General features: G+C 45.6%; 1 protein-coding gene across 5 annotated transcripts in view; it reads right to left on the reverse strand.

The window, feature by feature from the left end:
- Kiaa1211l (KIAA1211 like) overlaps positions 1-12,316 on the reverse strand; it is a 111,474-nt gene that overhangs the window by 65,117 nt on the left and 34,041 nt on the right. Inside the window, exon 1 of one of the 5 annotated variants that reach the window (XM_029538203.1) lies at positions 3,250-3,312. The exons of the other annotated variants lie outside the window; for them this stretch is intronic. The gene's annotated coding sequence lies outside the window, so the exon portion shown is untranslated. Of the gene's footprint in view, positions 1-3,249; positions 3,313-12,316 lie in introns of those variants that run through there. 5 annotated transcript variants of the gene reach the window in all.

The raw sequence follows: 12,316 nt of genomic DNA on the forward strand, positions 1-12,316 counted from the left end.
GGTTCATCCCCTGGGTCATGGAGATGTCACCAGTAGTCACACTGATTTGAAGAAGTGAGTCTCTTGCTCACAGCAGCCATCATCTGCCTATAGCTTGTCAGTAGGGGTGGGGCCCAGGGAGCTCCTCCCTGCTCCGAGCTGAGGCTTTTAACTGACTCAGTCTTGTGCTGGTTGAACTGCTGTTGGGAGTTCTATGTGTAGTGGTCATCATGACCAGGAGACAGCAGTGCACGGCGGTCTTTTACATTTTTATGCTCCCTCTTCTGTGATGGTCCCTGGCCATGCAGGGGATATGGGAATATCAGATAGCTGATCCATCTATAGCTAGGCACTCCCAGTCAGTTATCTTTGAACAGTAAAGGGACTCTGCATTAACTACCACTCCCCGCAGTAATATGCTTCTCTGACTAAGTGTGGGAGAAGCTCAGAGATATGGATATAAACATAAATACGCAGTCTGACAAAGTGACCATTTAGAAAAAGCAACATCAACAGTTGTCCGCCAAGACCCACGATGTCTCTGGTCATGGATTCTGACCACATTTACATAACCAGGCATGAAATCCCTCCTGTAGAGGGAGCCTCAAATCCAATCAAGACAACACTTGGTTAACACCATAAATGATCTCAACCACTGCTAACCAGTGGGCACAGCTAGGTCTACGTTGTAGCATGCAGGGACAGCATTGCATAAGGCCACTGATGTCTGCTGTACCTTAGCAGCCGGCACAGCACTTTCTGGGACTGTGAAAGCTGGCCGGCATGGAGTGTCTTTGTCACTTGGAGGTTGATTTCTCTGTGTCCTATAACCATAGTACGTGGTATATTCAGCAATAATATCTCACCGTCCAGTGACAGTGGGCAGACAAGAGCAATAGCAACAGGCTGTGTTGTGCGTGTCTCAGAGACCTCTCAGCCCAGTAACTTGTGGGGGTTGCCTGGCACTGAGATTTTCATTTAATGGCCCATGTCTTGAGAGAAACATCATTTATTAATATGGGGTACTTTTGTTCAAACTTTATTAAAATATGTTTACTAGGCTTACAGACTAGAGGCTCCTTCACAATCCTCACTTTGGATTAGCCATCCCTTCTCTTCCTCCCCCGCCCCCCTCCCCCTGTCCCCTGACCCCAGCTTTAGCACATAGCACTCCGTGTTAGAAGCCTTTGTCATGTTAAACTTTCTTCTAAACAGCTAAGATAAAAATTATTCCCAAAGAGTTCATTTTGTCTGAGCCATGTGGTAAGATCCTCTGACAGAGTGCCCCTGTGTGATTCAGAACCGGGGGCTGGTTTGGTGTGACATAAATATCTCCCTCTTCTGTGATTCCGAAGCATCACATTTGGAGAGCGGGGACATGGAGCAATATGGAGACACATTGGCTCATTATGTGCAAACACCTAATAATTCCAAATCACTCCGGCCTCTGTATTGCAAGCCTCCCCCTTTCCTAACTGTTCCAGCGGGGGTGGGCACAGTACGCGGATGGCCCCTGCCACTCAGCGCTGAATGTCTCTTGGGTCCAGCTGGCTCCTCAGTTAGACTGAAAGTCTCCAAGTATGGTGCTAATATGCTTGATGGCGTCTGCATACGCCCTGGCCCCAAGTTAAGCACAGTTACTAAGATAGAAACAAAGAGCTCAGCTCCACTGGCAAGGGTCACTTGCATCACCGCACTGGGCACAATGCTCCCTAGGGAGAACTACTATATTCCTCCATTGGCTGATGCACAGGAAAGGGACCAAGGAGGGCAGGCGGGATCCCATACATAAACAAGGATACTGGGGACTTAATGTTCCCCTTCCAGTAAGCGAAAGTGCGATGGTTAGACACAGTTTACCACATACTGGAACTCTTCTAAATAACATGTGTTTTCCCCTTGAATGGAAGTCCTTCATCACCAGGCAGACTAAGGATGGGAGTGTGGCTCAGGGGCTGAGCGCTTGCCTGGCATACCTGGCACAATGCAAACATGCACACACACACATACACACACACACACACACACACACACACACATACACATGCATCCATGCACTCACACTCACACAAGCACGCATGCATACACGCAAATACACATATGCACACACATGCATCCATGCACTCATTCACACGCACACTCACGAACACATGCACACACACACACACTCAAATACACATATGCACACACACACACATGCACATATGCAAGTAGGACTGACAGGAAGCCCCAGTACACAAGAGTACCAAGTCCCATAGGCAATGGGTCTCTCTTTGGAGGTGTCTCTCCTGAAGCACAGCAGGCTTCCCAGCCCTCTGGCATGAGCTCATTAGCGAAGAGGCACCCTAAAGGTTCTTCCTCTATACCTCCATTTTACCAGATTTCCAGCCAGAGGCAAGAGTACCACAAACAGCTGCAGATACCATTGGATGGGCATCTGTGCTATGGGCTCCAAGTAGAGAGGGGAAAGGAGGGGTACCAAGAGAGCCCCACATGGAGCCCTGCCTGGACATTATGAACAGGTACCCATTTACATCACTTTGACACATCACCCGCCTTCAGAGGAGGAGGCTCCCCCCAAGGACTCTGCCCCCTAGGGGTGCCAAGGAGACGTGAGAGTTCCTTTTCAGAGTTTCAGGCTCTGAGAGGCAACCCAGCCTGAGGAGTTCCCTCTTCAGAAAACCTACCCCCCCAACATCCCCCCCCCGATCTCTTGGGTGTCCCAGTGGCTTCTTGGATGATAGGTTAGATGGGGGTACACTAGGTTCCTGCCTGTAACCAAGTAAATAACTCTAGGAATGGGAGGTCCAGTTTCAGTTTCTACCCACAGGCAGCCCCATGGGCTGGAGTCCGTAATGGAAGGACCTGGCACAGGTCGATGTACACACCCACCAGGGAAGATTCGAAGGCCTCCAAAGGGGGACCCCACCCAGTGTCCCTAACACAGAGAAGCCTGGAGGGCAGTCCAATGGGAGCTGGCCAGAGATCTACACACCCTCAGCCCCTCTCCTCATCCTCAGCATCCAAACCCTAACAGGACCCTCAGGAGATCCAAACGTGAGAACCATGGCTTTAAACCGCTCAGCTCACAGTGAGACATGGGTGTCAGGTCATTTAAGCTCCCACGAGATTTCTGGTGACAGCCACGGCAGAGTGAGGTGCGTCGTGAGCTCTGGGTGTGACCTTTGATACATGAGGTTAAGCCCAAGTTGATGCTTACCAACTTAGTGCCATGGGGATACACCCCCAATGTAAGCATGCAGTGCTCACCTGAGAGACAAGCAACTGCTGCTGCGAATTCAGTGCGTGCCTCATGCAGGCTCGGAAGCCAGCCGTGTCCAGCAGGAATCTGTCTGCTGGGAATCAGGGAGCACTACCTCTGGAGAAGAGATGGGGGACCCTCAGAATGGACCCAGTCTATTCTGAGAGATGCTTCTTACAGTGCAGGCTCTGGGTATCCCTGGAAGCTCTGCTCTTCACACAGAACCTAGAGTCTGCAGGGAGGGCGGATGCTTTCCAAACCAGAAAGGGAACAGTAAGGGCAATGGATCCAAGTCACAAGAGGACCAGGGTGAGGAGGGCTCAGATTGATGTCCAAGGCTTCTGCTCCCACACACAACGCTTTCCCTGTGAGCCACTGGAGGTCAAGTAGGGCCAGCTGAGGTGGAATTTCAGCCCCTATGCAGCACACAGTAGGCCCACAGAGGACCCATGGGTAATGGATTAGTGATTGTTTAGGTTTCCCTCCATTCAAAAGGAGTTCTACTCCTAGGCACCGCTGGACAGAGGGGACTGTGCTCTGAACAGAACCGGAAACTATGTCGAGAGCCCAGATCCCACAAGAACCTGCCAAACCCACACTCTTCATACATGGTGTAGCCTGAGATGGGAGCCGATGGCTCGGGCTCGAGACGATCAATCCAGTCAATGCTGCTGCGTCTCCTTGGCGACCTGTGGCTGGTTTCAGACCAAGGAGAGTGAGGCTGAGGGCTTTCTGGAACTGTTGGAAGGATTTGTCTCTTGGGCCTGGCAGGATGCCTGCAGAGAAAAGGAAACTAGTATACCCAGAGGCTCGGTATGCAGCCGCAGCTTCTCCTGAAGTCAGCTATCTGAGGCTTCTCTCCTTAAATGCCAGTCACCCTTTGCAAGGCTTATTTGAAGGAGAGAAAAAAAGTCCCAGCCAATTCCATAAGCATTCAGAGTAAGTGGCTGAATGACGTCAGGAGCACCCGAAGCCCCCCGCGGCTGCCTGGATGTACTTTTTCTGGCACAACAAACGGGGCTGGTACACTTCTAGTGAGGCTGCATCCAGGGTGGATGGTGGTGAAGTATAAGGTGGGTGCCAGCCAATGAAGTGTCTATCTGTTGTAGAGTTCCAAGTGGCAAAGGCACTGTCCGTGCTTTTAAGTCCCATCTAACAAGCCCAGTAACCGGGAAGATGGGCAAGCTCTCAGCTCTGGGCTACCCCTCTACGGGTCCCGTGGTTCTGAAGGCCTCATGCCCTCCAGTGAGAAAGGAAACCTCAGACTCATGGCCTCTGAGTGAGACAGACAAGGGAAGACAGACTCAGTGGCAGCTAGACTGACAGAGCTGTGGAGGGCGCTCGGGACAGTGAGCCTTCGCCTCACGTGGGGAGAATGAGACGCTCTGAATGAACCTTAGGAATTACCAGTGGTCCAGAGTGGGGTAAGTCACCAGATCCAGAGGGACCAAAACAAGAGAAGATTCAATGCTACCCAAAGAGAGTGCCAGAGAGGCAGGAGGATTAGGTTTTGATGGGTTGGACTAATGGCTAAGAGTCCACTGGCACTCCTCTTTGCATCCACCTCCCAGGACTCGGGCGCTACCCACTGAGTACCCAGCACTAGCCGAAATAACCTTTGAACGGCAGTCACTGCTGGGACTCATACAAAACGGAAGGTTGTGAGTTGTGTCTTCCCTGGCACCTGCTGGTCCCAGCCAGGGCCTCTGCACACCACAGAAGCACGACAAGGCACAGCATCGGATTGCTCCCACCAGCTCCAAAACGAATACAAAGTGCGACCGGTCACACAGACACACAGACTGGGACACTCGGATCTGAATAGTGCCAAAGGAATTCCACCTTGCTGTCTTCCCTGTAGCCTTGGGGTCCCCTCCCTAGTAAGTCCTTCAGCTGTCACAAGAGGAGGACAAGGTCACAGACTGTTGTTCCAGACCCAAAGAGATGATGTCATGCATAAAGGAGCTAATGGAAGGGATTATTGCTCACTGGTATTTTTGGCAGCTCTCAAAATGCAGCACATGGAGACCCACCCACACCACCTCCAGGCAAGCCTGCTCTGGCTGTCCCTCTTCACTCACTGGGATTCAGAAATAGTGCCACCCACATGAGATGGATTGAGCAGCCTGTGCTAGGGAAAGACAGAACTACAGGTGTCCTGTCGATCGGCATGGTGGCCAGCAGAGGGCAGCAGAGGGCGGGCGGGCTAGAGCCTCACGCCAGATAAAGGGTCTTTCCTACCAGGGATGAGTGGCCCTGAGTTCCAGAGACAACCAGGATGAGCACCAAAGTCCCCAACACCAAACATCACCCAAATGGTTCAGATGTCAAGATGACAGACTACGATCCTGGGCTTCCTGCCGCAAACCTTGAAACAAACGACAACGGAGTCGTCAAGTTCAAGTACACAAGCTACAACGTACACAGACATCTAGTCAAGGCAATGACGGAAACCCATGGCTGAAATCGCTTTCATCAACAGGGAAGGGTGCAGCCAACACGCAACTTGGATAGCAAACATGACCTTTGAACTCCAGGCTTAAGATTAACACCCTAAATGAAGACTGACTCAGAAGCAGCTCCTTGAACTTCATGCCACTGGGGAAGGCTCGGTGGGAAAAGCAACTGCATTTCCCCCTCCCGTTTTTTTTTTTTTTTTTTAATGGAGATTAAAACATAGTAACTATCTACTTAACATTCTTGGCAGAAATACATCATACCTAGGAACTGTGATGGTGCTTTCAATAGTGAGAATGTTTACAATCTGGAATGATGGAATTATTGCAAAGATATGCCTGGTGAAGTATGATAAAAATTAGGTGCATAAGCCCAGAACAAACTGTGTAAGGAAGAGCAGAGAACACAGGTGAGAGGAACGTTAGACGCTGAGAACAACAAGATGGCGCCCGAAGCTGGGCTCTCATCTGGCAGTCAGCCCCCTTCCCCCTCCCCTCCCCCCCCACTTCTTGAAGCAACGGAGCTCACTGTGACAGGATGTGTAACATGCCTCGGGACAGAGTGAACATGTGACCAAGCTGAGCTGGCTTAGCAAACAGTCTGTGGGAGTCAAGACACTGTTAGTGATCAAAGTAATTAATCAACATTCAGAAAATGTAGGAATAAGGACCTCCCCCTGCCTGCCTCTGCCTCCCAAGTGCTAGGATTAAAGGCGTGCGCTACCGCTGCCCGGCAGGTTGAAGCTTCTTTAAAGCTCCATTCCATGATGATGAAGCAGCTGCTGCTGCTGGTGGCAATGATGATGATGATGGTGGTGGTGGCGGCGATGATGATGATGGTGGTGATGATGATGATGATGATGACGACGACGACGATGATGATGGTGGTGGTGGCGGCAATGACAGTGATGATGGTGGTGATGGTGGTGGCAGCGGTGATGATGGTAATGATGCTGAAGATACATTAATTCCCTCACTTTAGAAAGGGGAAACCCACTGTAAATTAGGATGGTGCTTACCCAATGTGAAAAGCACCTCACCTCCCAAATAAGGTGTTTGTTAGAGTCAATTACAGCCAAATAGTACTCCACAGAGGCCTAAGGAAGCTGGCCACTGTTGACGGAACAGAAGACTAACTACAAAGCTTTGTTAAAGGGACATTTGGCACATTCCTGAGAACCCAGAAGGCAGCATGCAGGCCTGAGCACACAGTCAGACCTGAGATGACCAGATCACGCACCTCTGGTTAACCTCAATGCTTTGCAGAAACAGAAAGTGGGGAGTCACAGGTGTGGATGGCCTGGCCGAGTGCTGAAAGGAACGTTCCAACAGGTACACACCGAGGTGCTCACCAAACACTGGCCCTGAATGTTTTCAAAATGTCCATCTAATTATTACCTGATTGGCTACTAAGCTAGCCATATAAAAGTTTTTAGTATCCATATATGACAAAAACACAAGCCATATAGACTTGGCTCACAAAGTCAATAATCAATAACAAAAAGCAACAAAAAACCCCGAAGAGGATATCCCAAGCTGTTGAATATATATATATATATATATATATATATATATATATATATATATATATATATATATATATATATATATATAAAGATTTCAACTAAAGATTATAGGACACCAAAAGAAACAAAATAGGGTCCATACACGTGAAGTACAGATGTTAGATTTACTAGATTAAGAACACAGATGAACTGTTTTAAGTATGTTCAAAGATATAAGAAAGTATAAATAAGGGAAAATAGGCAAATGACATCTCAACAAACAGATAATACAAAAATATATATGAAGTATAACAGGTAAGGTGTCTCAGTGATGAAAGCAGATGCCCCAAGCCTGATGACCCCAATTTTATCCCCAATTCACATGGTAGAAGGAAAGAACCCATTCCAACAAGCTGCCCTCTGCTGATGCACACATCCCAGAGACTCATGGATTACCAATCAAGACAATCTCTCACAGACATGCCCATAGACCAACCAGATAAAAATAACTGCTCAACTTCTCTCATTTCATATGATTTTGATGAGACAACCCCAGAAGTAGCCAAGGGTGACCTTGAACTCCTGATAGTCCTGCCTCCTAAGAGCTGGGATTATAAAACTGTGCCACCATGCCTGGCCTCTGAAATGTCAATGTCACTAAAGGAGTACAATAGTAAGGATGAACCCTCAGGTGGAAGGACTTGTTGAGCCATGTGAAATAATATTAACCAATCTCAGGATCAGAAAAGATAGTGGGAAAAATGAGCAAAGACTCAAAGGCGTGTTCATGTGGAACACCGTTAAGTATCCAAAGCACACAAGAAGTCCAATGTGTGTACACAGAAGCTCAAGAGGAGACCCAAAGGTGCAGAAAGAATAGCTGAAGAATTCAGAGCTGAGTACTTCCAATTTTTAAGGTAAATGATCTACACGCCCAAGAAAGTCAATGAGCCACATACACACACACCTAGACCCACGAGAGTACCGAAGTGAGAGATGAAGATATCGTAGTGGAGAGGCTACACACCACACGCAAGGGATCCTCAGTAACTCCAGCAAAGTCACACAGGTCAGGAGGCATGAAATGTACACAGGCTAAAAGAATACTAAACCCACCCAAATGAGTTTCCAAAACCAAGCTACTCAGAAATTTCCTTGTGGGTGGTGTGTTGAGGTCAGCCCTCACCATGCTGTAACTATACCACATGCTACTGAACTGATAATAACTGTAAAATGGCTAATAATTTGTTATATGATTTTTTTGATAATTTAAAAATGAAAGGAAAATTAAGATTCCCAGATAAACACAAACCATAGAAAGATTATTACTAGATCATCGGGTTACGGGAAACAATGGGTGTTAGACAGTTATTCAAACCCACACGGGAAAGAACAGGGTGAAGAAAAGTAATTATACAGGTAATTAAAGAGGAAATATAATTGCATTTGCATTTGCAATTTTTCCCCTTAACTTGAAAGACAATTATGTAAATCTATAAACTGCAAACTCATACCAATGCACACCTAGTGTATAAATATACAGTTTGTATAATAATAGAGCAGAAAACAAAGGGGGAACAAGACTATACAAGAGCAGAGATCTCTGCAAGCTTTGGAGATAATACTGGTATTAATCCAAACGAGACTGTTATAAATTAAAGATGTACACTGACGCCCTCCCCCAAAGGGAAACTGCTAAGAAAATACACTAAACAACACAGAAGAAATGACAAAGAAATGAAAGGGGTAACACAGCAGGAAGTAGCAATGCAGTAAGAGGCAAAATGGGTAAGACAGTCAGAACCCAAGAGATAAATGGCATTCTGTAAATGCCATCTTCATAATAACAATGAAATGATAAGTACTCCAATTAAAATATAGAAGTTGACGGAAAAAAATAAAACAAACTAATCTAACTAACACTATGAAGAGATGTGAACTAGGATCGAAGACACTAAAACTGAAATCGAAAGGAAGACGACAACCCCGAAACTGACAATCAAACCCCGGCTAGAGCGGCATTCAAGACAAAAGTTACCAGAAGTAAAGTGAGAGACTTGATCTCATGGAGCATCATGGTGAGGGGGTCAATCAAGATCTACCAATGGGAACATACTAATAGCACCCAAGGCACATGAAGCCAAAGTGACAGAACTGAAGAGAGAAATTGATGATCCGGCAGTCACAGTTGAAAATGCTAATATCTCACTTCCATAATCAATAGAACAAAACAAAACACAAGAAGCACAAGAAGCAGAATACATGACGATGCACTGGTACCTGGGATCAAGGTCCTAAGAACCCAACTAACATAGAAGTCAGGTCCTGCTCAAGGGAACAAGAACATTTCAGGGTAGACCATCTGCTAGGCCATCAAAGAACCAATACTTTAAAAATATTTAAGTCACAAAGATTTCCCCCAACCACAACAGAATTTCATTAGAAAAGGAACAGAAGAGAATTGTGCAAACTAAACCGCATCTTAGCAAAAAAATAAAAAAATAAAAAAATAAAAAAAAATCAACAGGTCAAACAAAAAGTCCTAAGTGAAATTAGAAAACAATTTGAGATTAATCAAAACAACGCCTCAATATACCAAAACCACATGAGATGTAGCTAAAACCATCCTTAGGAAGAGGTTTGTGGCTGTAAATGTTCAAAGGGGAAAAAAAATCTGGGATCAATAGCTTTCAACTTAAAAATAGAGATAGAAAAATATAGAGAGGTAGAAGAGGGTGTGCTGCAGGCACGCGGGGGAAATACTGAAGTGCAGAAATGAAATTAATGAAACTTAAAATAGAAAAGGAGTAAACTAACAAAACAATCTAGTAGGAAGTTCTTTGAAAAAAATTAACAAATCTATCGCTAAATGTGCCACCAAAGAAAGTATAGGAAATTCAAAATGTTTAAAAAAAAAAAAAACCAACAAGAATGAGAAAGAAGTCATCGTTACCAACACTACAGAAATGAATATGATTAGGTCAACACCTGTGCATCAAAAACAAAAAACAAAAAAATTAGATAACGGGCTGGAGAGATGGCTCAGCGGTTAAGAGCACTGACTGCTCTTCCAAAGGTCCTGAGTTCAAATCCCAGCAACCACGTGGTGGCTCACAACCATCTGTAATAGGATCTGATGTCCTCTTCTGGTGTGTCTGAAGACAGCTACAATGTACTCATATAAATAAAATAAATAAATCTTTAAAAAAAACTAGATAACAATGAAACAGACACAAACTATCAAAAAATTGACTCAAGAAGAAATAAAATGTATAAGTAGACCTAAGGTTTAGTTGATACAAAAATGACTGAATTAGGAATTGTTAACTTCCCATGATGAGATGTTCATGTTCTTATGGCTTCACGGGAAAACTCTAATAAATGCTTACAGAAGGCTAGCAATGGATACATGACTTCTTTGGTGGGCTATGAAAATGTTCTGGAATTAAATACTGGTGATCACCCACAACCTTGTTCTCGGATATGCAAATTATATGTCCATTATCCTATTGGAATAATAAGTACATGTAATCTGGTACAGTTGTAACAATGGAATTCCTATTTCTTTCTCCCATATTTTACCTGGTCAAACTGAACAGAATGTGAAGGTTGTAAGTCTTGAACTTTCTCTTTCTGTATAGGTGCATGCTGTCCATATTTGTGTTTTTGTGTGGGTATGTATATGTGGAAAGGTGGCTACGGGTGTACGCACATGCATATGAAGGATTGATATCTTATGTCTAATTGATGCAATTGATGTCTTATGTCTAACTCCAATCTCTCTCCACTTCATTCTTTAGACAAGGTCTTTCACTGAAGTTTGAGCTCATTGATTTGGTTAGACTGGTTGGCCACTGAGCCCCAGGTATCTGCCTGTCTCTGACTTCCCCGTGCTGGGATTACAATGTACCCACTTTCACAGTGAGTGCAGGGGATCAGAACTCAGGCCCTCCTGTTTACCCACTGAGTAATATACCCATCCCCTCATTTTTATTCTCAAAACAAGTAGATTCACATTTCATCTCTCCCAAATCAATTCTTTAGAGGAATTTTAATCCAGCAACATAGCTGCTCTGGCAAGGGATCACATCCATGGTCCGGGGTCTGTGTGATCCTTCTGGAATGCAGACACACCACACACCTTTAATCCTTCTGGCTGGAATACAGACACACCTTTAATCCCAAACAATGACATCTAATTGAGGGATAGACCAAGTGATGAATCAAAGAAAGATCTGACAGAATGAGTCAGAGATAGGATACGCCAGCTCTCACAAGAGCAGACAGGAAAGAGAGGCTACTTTAAGAGCAGAGGGAGAAAGAGAAGTTTGGTTTGGTTCAGTTCAGTTCAGTTTGGACTAGTTCACTTCATGAGGCAGTCTTTCTGAGCAGAGCAATTCAGTGAGAAGCTGAGAGAAGCTGGCTTTAATCAGTCAGCTTGGAGAGGAGTTTAAGCAGAACAGCTGAATGGAACCAGCCAGCCAGAGTTCAGAAGGAGGTGGAAAGGGTGAGATTATTCAGCAGGAAACCTCAGAGGCTGAAGCATTTGGGGCCTAGGTTAGCAGAGCTGCAAGAGCCTGGAACCTGAAGTCTACAAAGCCTAGAAGCTTCCAGCCCTAGGCCTAGGGACGGTTAGTACAGAGAAGGGAACGCTCTGGGTTCAGCCCAAGCCGTGCACTCGTAAAGCTGGGGAATGGCTCTCTCACATCTCATTCCTTCCTCTGAGGAAATAAAAGCAGCACTGACATCTACACTAGTCTATACAGGGCAAGGTTGAAATGCAGTTTAAAGGTATGAGTTAAATTAGGGAGAAGCACCTACAATAGCCCCAGAAAGAGGATATGATTAAATCTGTGAAAATCACTTGTTTATATACATCTTATATACAGAGCTTGATGGTATTTGATAAAATACCTAGGCTGCAACCCAATGCATACAAGTTTTCTTTCTCATCTCTCTCTTCCCTTTTGGAGGACGGTTGTTTTTTTGTTTGTTTGTTTTCTGAGAATTTCCTGCAGCTGGCCTCAAACTTGCTAAGTAGTGTAGAATAACCTTGAGTTTCTCATCCTCCTGCCTCTCCCTCTGAAACGCTGTAATTCCATGCAGGAGCCACC

This window comes from Mus pahari, chromosome 5 (assembly GCF_900095145.1).
Source record: "Mus pahari chromosome 5, PAHARI_EIJ_v1.1, whole genome shotgun sequence".
Classification (NCBI taxonomy): Eukaryota; Metazoa; Chordata; class Mammalia; order Rodentia; family Muridae; genus Mus; species Mus pahari.